The 13,265-nt window shown below is 46.9% G+C and overlaps 1 protein-coding gene across 1 annotated transcript in view; it reads right to left on the bottom strand.

Moving 5' to 3' along the window:
- Positions 1-13,265, bottom strand: part of LOC124046907 (MAM domain-containing glycosylphosphatidylinositol anchor protein 1-like) — a 121,807-nt gene that overhangs the window by 75,986 nt on the left and 32,556 nt on the right. The gene's annotated exons all lie outside the window — the stretch shown is intronic.

Raw genomic sequence — 13,265 nt, 5'->3', positions numbered from 1 at the left:
GGGGTGGAAACGGGTACCTTTCAGCCCAGGTGGACCGGACCCCACACTGTCCTACTAGTGACTGACACAGTTATGAAGGTGTCGGGAGGAAGGCCTGGATCCACGTGTCCCAGGTGATAGCTGCACCAACACCTACTGACTTGGGAGAGGCTAGAAGAGCAGGTTTTGATAGAGGAGGTGAGGATGGAAAAGAAGTGTAGATCTCACTGTAAAACGGCAATAATATGGGGCATAGAGACATTTTTAGTTGGGGTAGTGTTTGTGGTGGCTGCTGTAATCCCTACCACTACAAGGGGAGAAAATCAGATAACACTTTATATTGAGTGGATAGCTCGATACGAAGATACTCGTGTTCACTGGGAGAGGGTAACATCAAAAGTTGCTGAAGCTGTGAGTGTAACTAAGCATAAGGGCATGGTGATATGGGTGGCAGCCCATCTGTTGCAGGGGACGATCAGGAAGCATGCGACCCAGAGATATGTAGAACTGGACACTCTCTCAACCCCACTGCTCTCTCCTCCATATCAAAGACATACCACCCAGAGAACTGGGACCAAGACACGGAAACAGGAATTTATGGAGGGATTGCGGAAAAACTTTAGGCCCTAAAATCTCTGTCACACAGGGTTTTCACAGGGAGGTGGGGTATGGGTATAGTGTGGGATGAGAGATGTGATCCAGATCTGAGTAATGGTAATTATTACCCGCCAGCTCCTACTGTAGCACAACATAAGGAGCCAATAGATAAGCTGGTCAAGAAAACGTTAGCAGAGGACTGGGAAAAAGGTATAGAATATCTCACAAACTCAATCATAGATCTAACGGTAAAGCAGGTGATGAAAATCACTGACTGAGTTAAAGTGGGACATCTCTTGTGATCCTGTAGCCCTTAATGGAAGACTGAGGAAAAGCATAATGGGGATATTTAGAGCCTTACTTTTTGTGGACCTTAGCAGAAAAGCTCAGCTGACTGTATTCTTGGTAATAAACACTTAAAACTTCTCTTGAGCTTTTGGTCTCAATTCCTTATTGCAAAGAGGTTGCAATAGTATTTTTCTTTGTAACAGTGGCCAGCAATTAGCCAAGGCCCCCTTCCCTTAGCAACCATGGCACTGTTTTACACAAGGTGCTTGCAAGAGCTGCCAAAGATAACAGTGACGGATATACAAATTGTCTGGCCAATGCAAGAAGCAATGCACCGACCTCCAAGTTAGAAAAACGATTCAAACTTTATCTCCAGTTACCTTTTCAACTATGAAGGTAAGTATAGCCAAGTTGCCTATCAGATCAGACAAGGATGTTTACTCAAAGCTGTAACGTAGTTTAAGACATGCTTTTTACAGTAGCTAGCTAACATTATGATTGCTAATTCTTTTTATTCCAAACAGTTTTAAACAGGGACAAGGTGACAGGAAAGGTCAGCACAAGGGATTGCTGCTACAGGTGCATGAGGAAAAATGAGAAACCACACAGTTTGAAGGATGAAAAGTGAAACCGTTCTCAATGTAGTAATTGTTCAGGTGTCTCGGAAAATTGCAAGATTATGTTATAATGCTATTATTGTATCAAATGTTTGTTTTATGCAACATAATAAGGAGTTGTTAGAAAGCGCATCTGTGAGTGTTCTACTGAGGATGGGCCTGCGGGAGATAACACTGACAGGAGATTTATGCTGTCTTTTGGGTGATAAAACCTAGAGACCACAATCCAGAGAATGAGTTAATGTTTCTGTTCTATATGGTACAAGGGAGAGATGACCCCATTGCCAGACCCTGGTCTGTACAATGAAAGATAACTGTTGACACAGCAGATACTGTTTGCTGTGAATTATAAGTATCTTTCATACAAATCTTAACCCTGTGACACATTCTATACATCTGTTGTTCGTCATGTAATTTGAAAGGGGTGTGTCTTGGCTATAAAATACCTTTGTACTTTTGTCTCGGAGCTCTCAACGAATCATCTGAGCGTGATTCGTCGACCAGCCATCATTATCGTAGAGTAATCAATCGATTCACTTTTTATGTGTGCGTTGTATTGACCTGCTCCTTTATTAATAAATGATTAAATATTTAGTTCAAGTATAACTCTGACTTGTGTGATAAGTTTGTCTCTCCTCATTTGATAGTAAAGAAATTAACCACCACAGCAGACTTGCACATTTTCTGTCTGGCGCTTGCATTCCCTTCGTTGTTGTTTTATGTATGCGTTCCAATAAAAATATGTGCCTTATTTTCTGTGTATTGTGTGGTTGTTTCTACTGTAGCATACAGTATCTATGTATGTATGTACACTACAGTTCAAACGTTTGGGGTCACTTAGAAATGTCCTTGTTTTTGAAAGAAAAGCAATTTTTTGTCCATTAAAATAACATCAAATTGATCAGAAATACAGTGTAGACATTGTTAGTTTTGCAAATGACTATTGTCGCTGGAATTGGCTTATTTTTAATGGAATATCTACATAGGTGTACAGAGGCCCCTTATCAGCAACGACACTCCTGTGTTCCAATGGCACGTTGTGTTAGCTAATCCAAGTGTATCATTTTAAAAGGCTAATTGATCATTAGAAAACCCTTTTGCAATTGTGTTAAAACAACTGAAAACTGTTGTTCTGATTAAAGAAAATAAAACTGGTCTTCTTTCGGCTAGTTTAGTATCTGGAGCGTCAGCATTTGTGGGTTCGATTACAGGCTCAAAATGGCCAGAAACAAAACCTTTCTTCTGAAACTCATAATTTTTTTCTTGTTCTGAGAAATGAAGGCTATTCCATGCAAGAATTTACCAAGAATCTGAATATCTGGCTCTAACCAGAATAGAAAGAGGAGTGGGAGGCCCCGGTGCACAACTGAGCAAGAGGACAAGAACATTAGTGTGTCCACTTTGAGAAACTGATGCCTCACAAGTCCTCAACTGGCAGATTCATTAAATAGTACCCACAAAACACCAGTCTCAATGTCAACAGTGAAGAGGCTACTCCGGGATGCTGGCCTTCTAGGTAGTGGCAAAGAAAAAGCCATATCTCAGACTGGCCAATAAAAATAAAAGATTAAGATGGGCAAAAGAACACAGACACTGGATAGAGGAACTCTGCCTAGAAGGCCAGCATCCCGGAGTCGCCTCTTCAACGTTGACGTTGAGACTGGTGTTTTGAGGGTGCTATATAATGAAGCTGCCAGTCACATTCTCATTTACAGCAACGACCTGGGGAATAGTTAAATGGGTGAGGAATGAGCCAATTGGAAGATGCAGATGATTACAGTAGGTGGCCAGGTTGGGAAGTTAACCAGGACACCAGGGTTAACACCCCTACTCTTACGATAAGTGCCATCGGATCTTTAGTGATCACAGATAGGACCCATTTAACATCCCAATCCTGCACCCTACACAGGGCAATGTTTTTTACAGAAGAGGAAAGAGTGCCTCGTACTGGCCCTCAAAACCCACTTCCAGCATCCTGCTGGGTAATAATTAATTGTGGGGCTGAACACATCTGCATGTTTTTGTTACACAACTATGCAGGATTGCTATTTTGCATAGCTACATATGTATAGATTTTGCAACACATGCAATGTCATGACGTATCACCTTCAAGACAGGAAATACATTAACGTATAATACATTTAAGATTACATTTACATATAGAACTAAACACTCTCAGATGTGTTTCCCATATTCCAACAACCAAAAGTTAGGGTGGGGGTGTCATGTTTTGTCATTTATTATCTTGTCTTGTCCCTGTGCTTCCCATTCTATTCGTTTCCCTCTGCTGGTCTTATTAGGTTCTTTCCCTCTTTCTATCCCTCTCTCTCCCCCTCCCTCTCTCACTCTCTCGCTCTCTCTTCTCTCTATCGTTCCGTTCCTGCTCCCAGCTGTTCCTATTCCCCTAATCAATCATTTAGTCTTCCCACACCTGTTCCCGATCCTTTCCCCTGATTAGAGTCCCTATTTCTTCCTTTGTGTTCCGTTCCTGTCCTGTCGGTTCCATGTCTAGAATTCACCGTGCTGTGTTTGTGTATCGCCCTGTCGTGTCGTGTTTTCCTCAGATGCTGCGTGGTGAGCAGGTGTCTGAGTCTGTCTGGTTCAAGTGCCTTCCCGAGGCAACCTGCTGTTCACCTGCTGTTCAAGATCGAGTCTCCAGTTTGTCCTCGTCATTTCGAGTGAAAGTTGTGTTTTTTGTTTGTATTTACTTTACTGGATTAAAGACTCTGTTTTCGCCAAGTCGCTTTTGGGTCCTCTTTCACCTGCATGACAGAAGGAACCGACCAAGGAATGGACCCAGCGACTTCAGACGCTCGTTACACTGCCGTCGAGATCCAAGGAGCCATGCTCGGCAGACACGAGCAGGAATTGTCTGCTGCTCGCCATGCCGTGGAGAACCTGGCCGCTCAGGTTTCCGACCTCTCTGGACAGTTCCAGAGTCTACGTCTCGTGCCACCTGTTACTTCCTGGCCTGCCGAGCCTCCAGAACCTAGGGTTAATAACCCACCTTGCTACTCCGGGCAGCCCACTGAGTGCCGCTCCTTTCTCACGCAGTGTGAGATTGTGTTCTCTCTCCAACCCAACACATACTCTAGAGAGAGAGCTCGGGTTGCTTACGTCATTTCACTCCTTACTGGCCGGGCTCGAGAATGGGGCACAGCTATCTGGGAGGCAAGGGCTGATTGCTCTAACAAGTTCCAGAACTTTAAAGAGGAGATGATTCGGGTTTTTGACCGTTCAGTTTTTGGTAGGGAGGCTTCTAGGGCCCTGGCTTCCTTATGCCAAGGTGAACGGTCCATAACGGATTATTCTATTGAGTTTCGCACTCTTGCTGCCTCTAGTGAGTGGAACGAGCCGGCGCTGCTCGCTCGTTTTCTGGAGGGACTCCACGCAGTGGTTAAGGATGAGATTCTCTCCCGGGAGGTTCCTTCAGATGTGGACTCTTTGATTGCTCTCGCCATCCGCATAGAACGACGGGTAGATCTTCGTCACCGGGCTCGTGGAAGAGAGCTCGCATCAACGGTGTTTCCCTGCTCCGCATCGCAACCATCTCCCTCCTCTGGCTCAGAGTCTGAGCCCATGCAGCTGGGAGGGATTCGCATCTCGACTAAGGAGAGGGAACGGAGGATCACCAACCGCCTGTGCCTCTATTGCGGAGTTGCTGGACATTTTGTTAATTCATGTCCAGTAAAAGCCAGAGCTCATCTGTAAGCGGAGGGCTACAGGTGAGCGCAACTACTCAAGTCTCTCCATCAAGATCCTGTACTACTTTGTCGGTCCATCTACGCTGGACCGGTTCGGTGCTACATGTAGTGCCTTGATAGACTCTGGGGCTGAGGGTTGTTTCATGGACGAAGCATGGGTTCGGAAACATGACATTCCTTTCAGAGAGTTAGAGAAGCCTACGCCCATGTTCGCCTTAGATGGTAGTCATCTTCCCAGTATCAGATTTGAGACACTACCTTTAACCCTCACAGTATCTGGTAACCACAGTGAGACTATTTCTTTTTGATTTTTCGTTCACCGTTTACACCTGTTGTTTTGGGTCATCCCTGGCTAGTATGTCATAATCCTTCTATTAATTGGTCTAGTAATTCTATCCTATCCTGGAACGTTTCTTGTCATGTGAAGTGTTTAATGTCTGCCATCCCTCCCGTTTCTTCTGTCCCTACTTCTCAGGAGGAACCTGGCGATTTGACAGGAGTGCCGGAGGAATATCATGATCTGCGCACGGTCTTCAGTCGGTCCCGAGCCAACTCCCTTCCTCCTCACCGGTCGTATGATTGTAGTATTGATCTCCTTCCGGGGACCACTCCTCCTCGGGGTAGACTATACTCTCTGTCGGCTCCCGAACGTAAGGCTCTCGAGGATTATTTGTCTGTGTCTCTTGACGCCGGTACCATAGTGCCTTCTTCCTCTCCGGCCGGGGCGGGGTTCTTTTGTTAAGAAGAAGGACGGTACTCTGCGCCCTGCGTGGATTATCGAGGGCTGAATGACATAACGGTTAAGAATCGTTATCCGCTTCCCCTTATGTCATCAGCCTTCGAGATTCTGCAGGGAGCCAGGTGCTTTACTAAGTTGGACCTTCGTAACGCTTACCATCTCGTGCGCATCAGAGAGGGGGGACGAGTGGAAAACGGCGTTTAACACTCCGTTAGGGCATTTTGAGTACCGGGTTCTGCCGTTTGGTCTCGCCAATGCGCCAGCTGTTTTTCAGGCATTAGTTAATGATGTTCTGAGAGACATGCTGAACATCTTTGTTTTTGTCTATCTTGACGATATCCTGATTTTTTCTCCGTCACTCGAGATTCATGTTCAGCACGTTCGACGTGTTCTACAGCGCCTTTTAGAGAATTGTCTCTACGTAAAGTCTGAGAAGTGCTCTTTTCATGTCTCCTCCGTTACTTTTCTCGGTTCCGTTATTTCCGCTGAAGGCATTCAGATGGATTCCGCTAAGGTCCAAGCTGTCAGTGATTGGCCCGTTCCAAGGTCACGTGTCGAGTTGCAGCGCTTTTTAGGTTTCGCTAATTTCTATCGGCGTTTCATTCGTAATTTCGGTCAAGTTGCTGCCCCTCTCACAGCTCTTACTTCTGTCAAGACGTGTTTTAAGTGGTCCGGTTCCGCCCAGGGAGCTTTTGATCTTCTAAAAGAACGTTTTACGTCCGCTCCTATCCTCGTTACTCCTGACGTCACTAGACAATTCATTGTCGAGGTTGACGCTTCAGAGGTAGGCGTGGGAGCCATTCTATCCCAGCGCTTCCAGTCTGACGATAAGGTTCATCCTTGCGCTTATTTTTCTCATCGCCTGTCGCCATCTGAGCGCAACTATGATGTGGGTAACCGTGAACTGCTCGCCATCCGCTTAGCCCTAGGCGAATGGCGACAGTGGTTGGAGGGGGCGACCGTTCCTTTTGTCGTTTGGACAGACCATAAGAACCTTGAGTACATCCGTTCTGCCAAACGACTTAATGCCCGTCAAGCTCGTTGGGCGTTGTTTTTCGCTCGTTTCGAGTTTGTGATTTCTTACCGTCCGGGTAGCAAGAACACCAAGCCTGATGCCTTATCCCGTCTGTTTAGTTCTTCTGTGGCTTCTACTGATCCCGAGGGGATTCTTCCTTATGGGCGTGTTGTCGGGTTAACAGTCTGGGGAATTGAAAGACAGGTTAAGCAAGCACTCACGCACACTGCGTCGCCGCGCGCTTGTCCTAGTAACCTCCTTTTCGTTCCTGTTTCCACTCGTCTGGCTGTTCTTCAGTGGGCTCACTCTGCCAAGTTAGCTGGTCATCCCGGTGTTCGAGGCACTCTTGCGTCTATTCGCCAGCGCTTTTGGTGGCCGACTCAGGAGCGTGACACGCGCCGTTTCGTGGCTGCTTGTTCGGACTGCGCGCAGACTAAGTCGGGTAACTCTCCTCCTGCCGGTCGTCTCAGACCGCTCCCCATTCCTTCTCGACCATGGTCTCACATCGCCTAGACTTCATTACCGGTCTGCCTTTGTCTGCGGGGAAGACTGTGATTCTTACGGTTGTCGATAGGTTCTCTAAGGCGGCACATTTCATTCCCTCGCTAAACTTCCTTCCGCTAAGGAGACGGCACAAATCATTATCGAGAATGTATTCAGAATTCATGGCCTCCCGTTAGACGCCGTTTCAGACAGAGGCCCGCAATTCACGTCACAGTTTTGGAGGGAGTTCTGTCGTTTGATTGGTGCGTCCGTCAGTCTCTCTTCCGGGTTTCATCCCCAGTCTAACGGTCAAGCAGAGAGGGCCAATCAGACGATTGGTCGCATACTACGCAGCCTTTCTTTCAGAAACCCTGCGTCTTGGGCAGAACAGCTCCCCTGGGCAGAATACGCTCACAATTCGCTTCCTTCGTCTGCTACCGGGTTATCTCCGTTTCAGAGTAGTCTGGGTTACCAGCCTCCTCTGTTCTCATCCCAGCTTGCCGAGTCCAGCGTTCCCTCCGCTCTAGCGTTTGTCCAACGTTGTGAGCGCACCTGGAGGAGGGTGAGGTCTGCACTTTGCCGTTACAGGGCACAGACTGTGAGAGCCGCCAATAAACGCAGGATTAAGAGTCCAAGGTATTGTTGCGGCCAGAGAGTGTGGCTTTCCACTCGCAACCTTCCTCTTACGACAGCTTCTCGTAAGTTGACTCCGCGGTTCATTGGTCCGTTCCGTGTCTCCCAGGTCGTCAATCCTGTCGCTGTGCGACTGCTTCTTCCGCGACATCTTCGTCGCGTCCATCCTGTCTTCCATGTCTCCTGTGTTAAGCCCTTTCTTCGCACCCCCGTTCGTCTTCCCTCCCCCTCCCGTCCTTGTCGAGAGCGCACCTATTTACAAGGTACATAAGATCATGGACATGCGTTCTCGGGGACGGGGTCACCAATACTTAGTGGATTGGGAGGGTTACGGTCCTGAGGAGAGGAGTTGGGTTCCGTCTCGGGACGTGCTGGACCGTTCACTCATTGATGATTTCCTCCGTTGCCGCCAGGATTCCTCCTCGAGTGCGCCAGGAGGCGCTCGGTGAGTGGGGGTACTGTCATGTTTTGTCATTTATTATCTTGTCTTGTCCCTGTGCTTCCCATTCTATTTGTTTCCCTCTGCTGGTCTTATTAGGTTCTTTCCCTCTTTCTATCCCTCTCCCCCTCCCTCTCTCACTCTCTCGCTCTCTCTTCTCTCTATCGTTCCGTTCCTGCTCCCAGCTGTTCCTATTCCCCTAATCAATCATTTAGTCTTCCCACACCTGTTCCCGATCCTTTCCCCTGATTAGAGTCCCTATTTCTTCCTTTGTGTTCCGTTCCTGTCCTGTCGGTTCCATGTCTAGAATTCACCGTGCTGTGTTTGTGTATCGCCCTGTCGTGTCGTGTTTTCCTCAGATGCTGCGTGGTGAGCAGGTGTCTGAGTCTGTCTGGTTCAAGTGCCTTCCCGAGGCAACCTGCTGTTCACCTGCTGTTCAAGATCGAGTCTCCAGTTTGTCCTCGTCATTTCGAGTGAAAGTTGTGTTTTTTGTTTGTATTTACTTTACTGGATTAAAGACTCTGTTTTCGCCAAGTCGCTTTTGGGTCCTCTTTCACCTGCATGACAGGGGGTTCATTTTTCATCACAGGCTTTAAAACCTGTTGTAACTACCCATCCTGTGTCTGGGATCGTTGTCATCATCTGACACTAGTTAGCATAACGCAACGGACATAAATATTACTAGAAAATATTCCTATTCATGAAATCTCAAGTGAAATATACTGCTTAGCCGTTTGTTAATCACCCTGTCATCTCAGATTTTGAAAATATGCTTTACAGCCAAAGCAAGACAAGCATTTGTGTAAGTTTATCGATAGCCTAGCATAGCATTATGTCCAGCTAGCAGTAGGCAACTTGGTCACGAAAATCAGAAAAGCAATCATATGAAATCGTTTACCTTTGATGAGCTTCGGATGTTTTTACTCAAGAGACTCCCAGTTAGATAGCAAATGTTCTTTTTTCCAAAGATAGTATTTTTGTAGGCGAAATAGCTCCGTTTGTTCTTCACGTTTGGCTGAGAAATCGACCGGAAATTGCTGTCACGAAAACACTGAAAAATATTCCAAATTAGCTCCATAATATCGACAGAAACATGGCAAACGTTGTTTATAATCAATCCTCAAGGTGTTTTTCAAATATCTATTCGATAATATATCAACAAGGACAGTTGGCTTTTCAGTAGGACCGAGAAGAAAAATGGCTACCTCTGTATTCTATGCAAGAATCACTCTAAGAGGCATCAGGTGACCACTTACGCAATATAGTTGCTTACGCTCATTCTGCAACATAAATGCGTTAAACTACGTCAAAATGCTGTAGACACCTTGGGGAATACGTAGAAAAAGGAATCTGGTTGATAGCCCATTCACTGCTCAATAGGGACGCATCGGAATGCAGAGCTTTCAAAACATGAGTCACTTCCGAATTGGATTTTTCTTAGGCTTTCGCCTGCAATATCAGTTATGTTATACTCACAGACAATATTTTTACAGTTTTAGAAACTTTAGAGTGTTTTCTATCCCAAGCTGTCAATTATATGCATATTCTAGCATCTTGTCCTGACAAAATAGCCCGTTTACTCTGGGAACGTTATTTTTCCTACTTCCGGCGCCGACAGAGATGGCCGCCTCGCTTCGCGTTCCTAGGAAACTATGCAGTTTTTAGTTTTTTTACGTGTTATTTCTTACATTGGTACCCCAGGTCATCTTAGGTTTCATTACATACAGTCGAGAAGAACTACTGAAAATAAGAGCAGCGTCAACTCACCATCAGTACGACCAAGAATATGACTTTCGCGAAGCGGATCCTGTGTTCTGCCTTTCACCCAGGACAACGGAATGGATCCCAGCCGGCGTCCCCAAAAAACGACTTCGTAAAAGGGGGAAACGGAGCGGTCTTCTGGTCAGACTCCGGAGAGGGGCACATCGTGCACCACTCCCTAACATTCTTCTCGCCAATGTCCAGTCTCTTGACAACAAGGTTGATAAAATCCGAGATAGGGGAGCATTCCAGAGGGACATCAGAGACTGAAACGTTCTTTGCTTCATGGAAACATGGCTCACTGGAGAGACGCCATCGGAGTCGGTGCAGCCAGCTGGCTTCTCCACGCATCGCGCAGACAGAAACAAACATCTTTCTGGTAAGAAGAGGGGCGGGGCGTATGCTTCATGGTTAACGTGACGTGGTGTGATCATAACAACATACAGGTACTCAAGTCCTTCTGTTCACCTGATTTAGAATTCCTCACAATCAAATGTCGACCGCATTATCTACCAAGGGAATTCTATTCAATTATAATCACTGCCGTATATATTCCCCCCCATGCAGACACATCGATGGCTCTGAACGAACTTTATTTGACTCCTTGCAAACTGGAATCCATTTATCCGGAGGCTGCATTCATTGTAGCTGGGGATTTTAACAAGGCTAATCTGAAAACAAGACTCCCTAAATTTTATCAGCATATCGATTGCGCAACCAGGGCTGGAAAAACCTTGGATCACTGCTATTCTAACTTCCGCTACTCATATAAGGCCCTGCCCCACCCTCCTTTCGGAAAAGCTGACCACGACTCCATTTTGTTGATCCCTGCCTACAGACAGAAACTAAAACAAGAAGCTCCCGCGCTGAGGTCTGTTCAACGCTGGTCCGACCAATCTGATTCCACACTCCAAGACTCCTTCCATCACGTGGACTGGGATATGTTTCGTATTGCGTCAGACAACAACATTGACGAATACGCTGATTCGGTGAGCGAGTTCATTAGAACGTGCGTTGAAGATGTCGTTCCCATAGAAATGATTAAAATATTTCCAAACCAGAAACCGTGGATTGATGGCAGCATTCGCGTGAAACTGAAAGCCCGAACCACTGCTTTTAATCAGGGCAAGGTGACCGGAAACATGACCGAATACAAACAGTTCCCTCCGCAAGGCAATCAAACAAGCTAAGCGTCATTATAGAGACAAAGTAGAATCTCAATTCAACAGCTCAGACACAAGAGGTATGTGGCAGGGTCTCCAGTCAATCACGGATTACAAAAAGAAAACCAGCCCCGTCACGGACCAGGATGTCTTGCTCCCAGGCAGACTAAATAACTTTTTTGCTCGCTTTGAGGACAATACAGTGCCACTGACACGGCCCGCAACTAAAACATGCGGACTCTCCTTCACTGCAGCCGACGTGAGGAAAACATTTAAACGTGTCAACCCTCGCAAGGCTGCAGGCCCAGACGGCATCCCCCAGCCGCGCCTTCAGAGCATGCGCAGACCAGCTGGCTGGTGTGTTTACGGACATATTCAATCAATCCCTATCCCAGTCTGTTGTTCCCACATGCTTCAAGAGGGCCACCATTGTTCCTGTTCCCAAGAAAGCTAAGGTAACTGAGCTAAACGACTACCGCCCCGTAGCACTCACTTCCGTCATCATGAACTGTTTTGAGAGACTAGTCAAGGACCATATCACCTCCACCCTACCTGACACCCACTCCAATTTGCTTACCGCCCAAATAGGTCCACAGACGATGCAATCTCAACCACACTGCACACTGCCCTAACCCATCTGGACAACAGGAATACCTATGTGAGAATGCTGTTCATCGTCTACAGCTCGGCATTTAACACCATAGTTCCCTCCAAGCTCGTCATCAAGCTCGAGACCCTGGGTCTTGACCCCGCCCTGTGCAACTGGGTACTGGACTTCCTGACGGGCCGCCCCCAGGTGGTGAGGGTAGGCAACAACATTTCCACCCCGCTGATCCTCAACACTGGGGCCCCACAATGGTGCGTACTGAGCCCTCTCCTGTACTCCCTGTTCACCCACGACTGTGTGGCCACGCACGCCTCCAACTCAATCATCAAGTTTGCGGACGACACAACAGTGGTAGGCTTGATTACCAACAACGACGAGACGGCCTACAGGGAGGAGGTGAGGGCCCTCGGAGTGTGGTGTCAGGAAAATAACCTCACACTCAACATCAACAAAACTAAGGAGATGATTGTGGACTTCAGGAAACAGCAGAGGGAACACCCCCCTAATCACATCGATGGAACAGTAGTGGAGAGGGTAGTACATTTTAAGTTCCTCGTCGTACACATCACAGACAAACTGAATTGGTCCACCCACAAAGACAGCATCGTGAAGAAGGCGCAGCAGCGCCTCTTCAACCTCAGGAGGCTGAAGAAATTCGGCTTGTCACCAAAAGCACTCACAAACTTCTACAGATGCACAATCGAGAGCATCCTGTCGGGCTGTATCACCGCCTGGTACGGCAACTGCTCCGCCCACAACCGTAAGGCTCTCCAGAGGGTAGTGAGGTCTGCACAACTGGGGGCAAACTACCTGCCCTCCAGGACACCTACACGATCCGATGTCACAGGAAGGCCATAAAGATCATCAAGGACAACAACCACCCGAGCCACTGCCTGTTCACCCCGCTATCATCCAGAAGGCGAGGTCAGTACAGGTGCATCAAAGCTGGGACCGAGAGACTGAAAAACAGCTTCTATCTCAAGGCCTTCAGACTGTTAAACAGCCACCACTAACATTGAGTGGCTGCTGCCAACACACTGACTCAACTCCAGCCACTTTAATAATGGGAAATGATGTAAAATATATCACTAGCCACTTTTAACAATGCTACCTAATATAATGTTACATACCCTACATTATGCATCTCATATGTATACGTATATACTGTACTCTATATCATCTACTGCATCTTTATGTAATACATGTATCACTTGCCACTTTAACTATGCCACTTTGTTTA

The sequence above is a fragment of the Oncorhynchus gorbuscha genome, linkage group LG10 (assembly GCF_021184085.1).
Source record: "Oncorhynchus gorbuscha isolate QuinsamMale2020 ecotype Even-year linkage group LG10, OgorEven_v1.0, whole genome shotgun sequence".
NCBI classification, from domain to species: domain Eukaryota; kingdom Metazoa; phylum Chordata; class Actinopteri; order Salmoniformes; family Salmonidae; genus Oncorhynchus; species Oncorhynchus gorbuscha.
The sequence above is the reverse complement of the archived record's forward strand: the minus strand, read 5'-3'. Positions and strand labels throughout refer to the sequence as shown.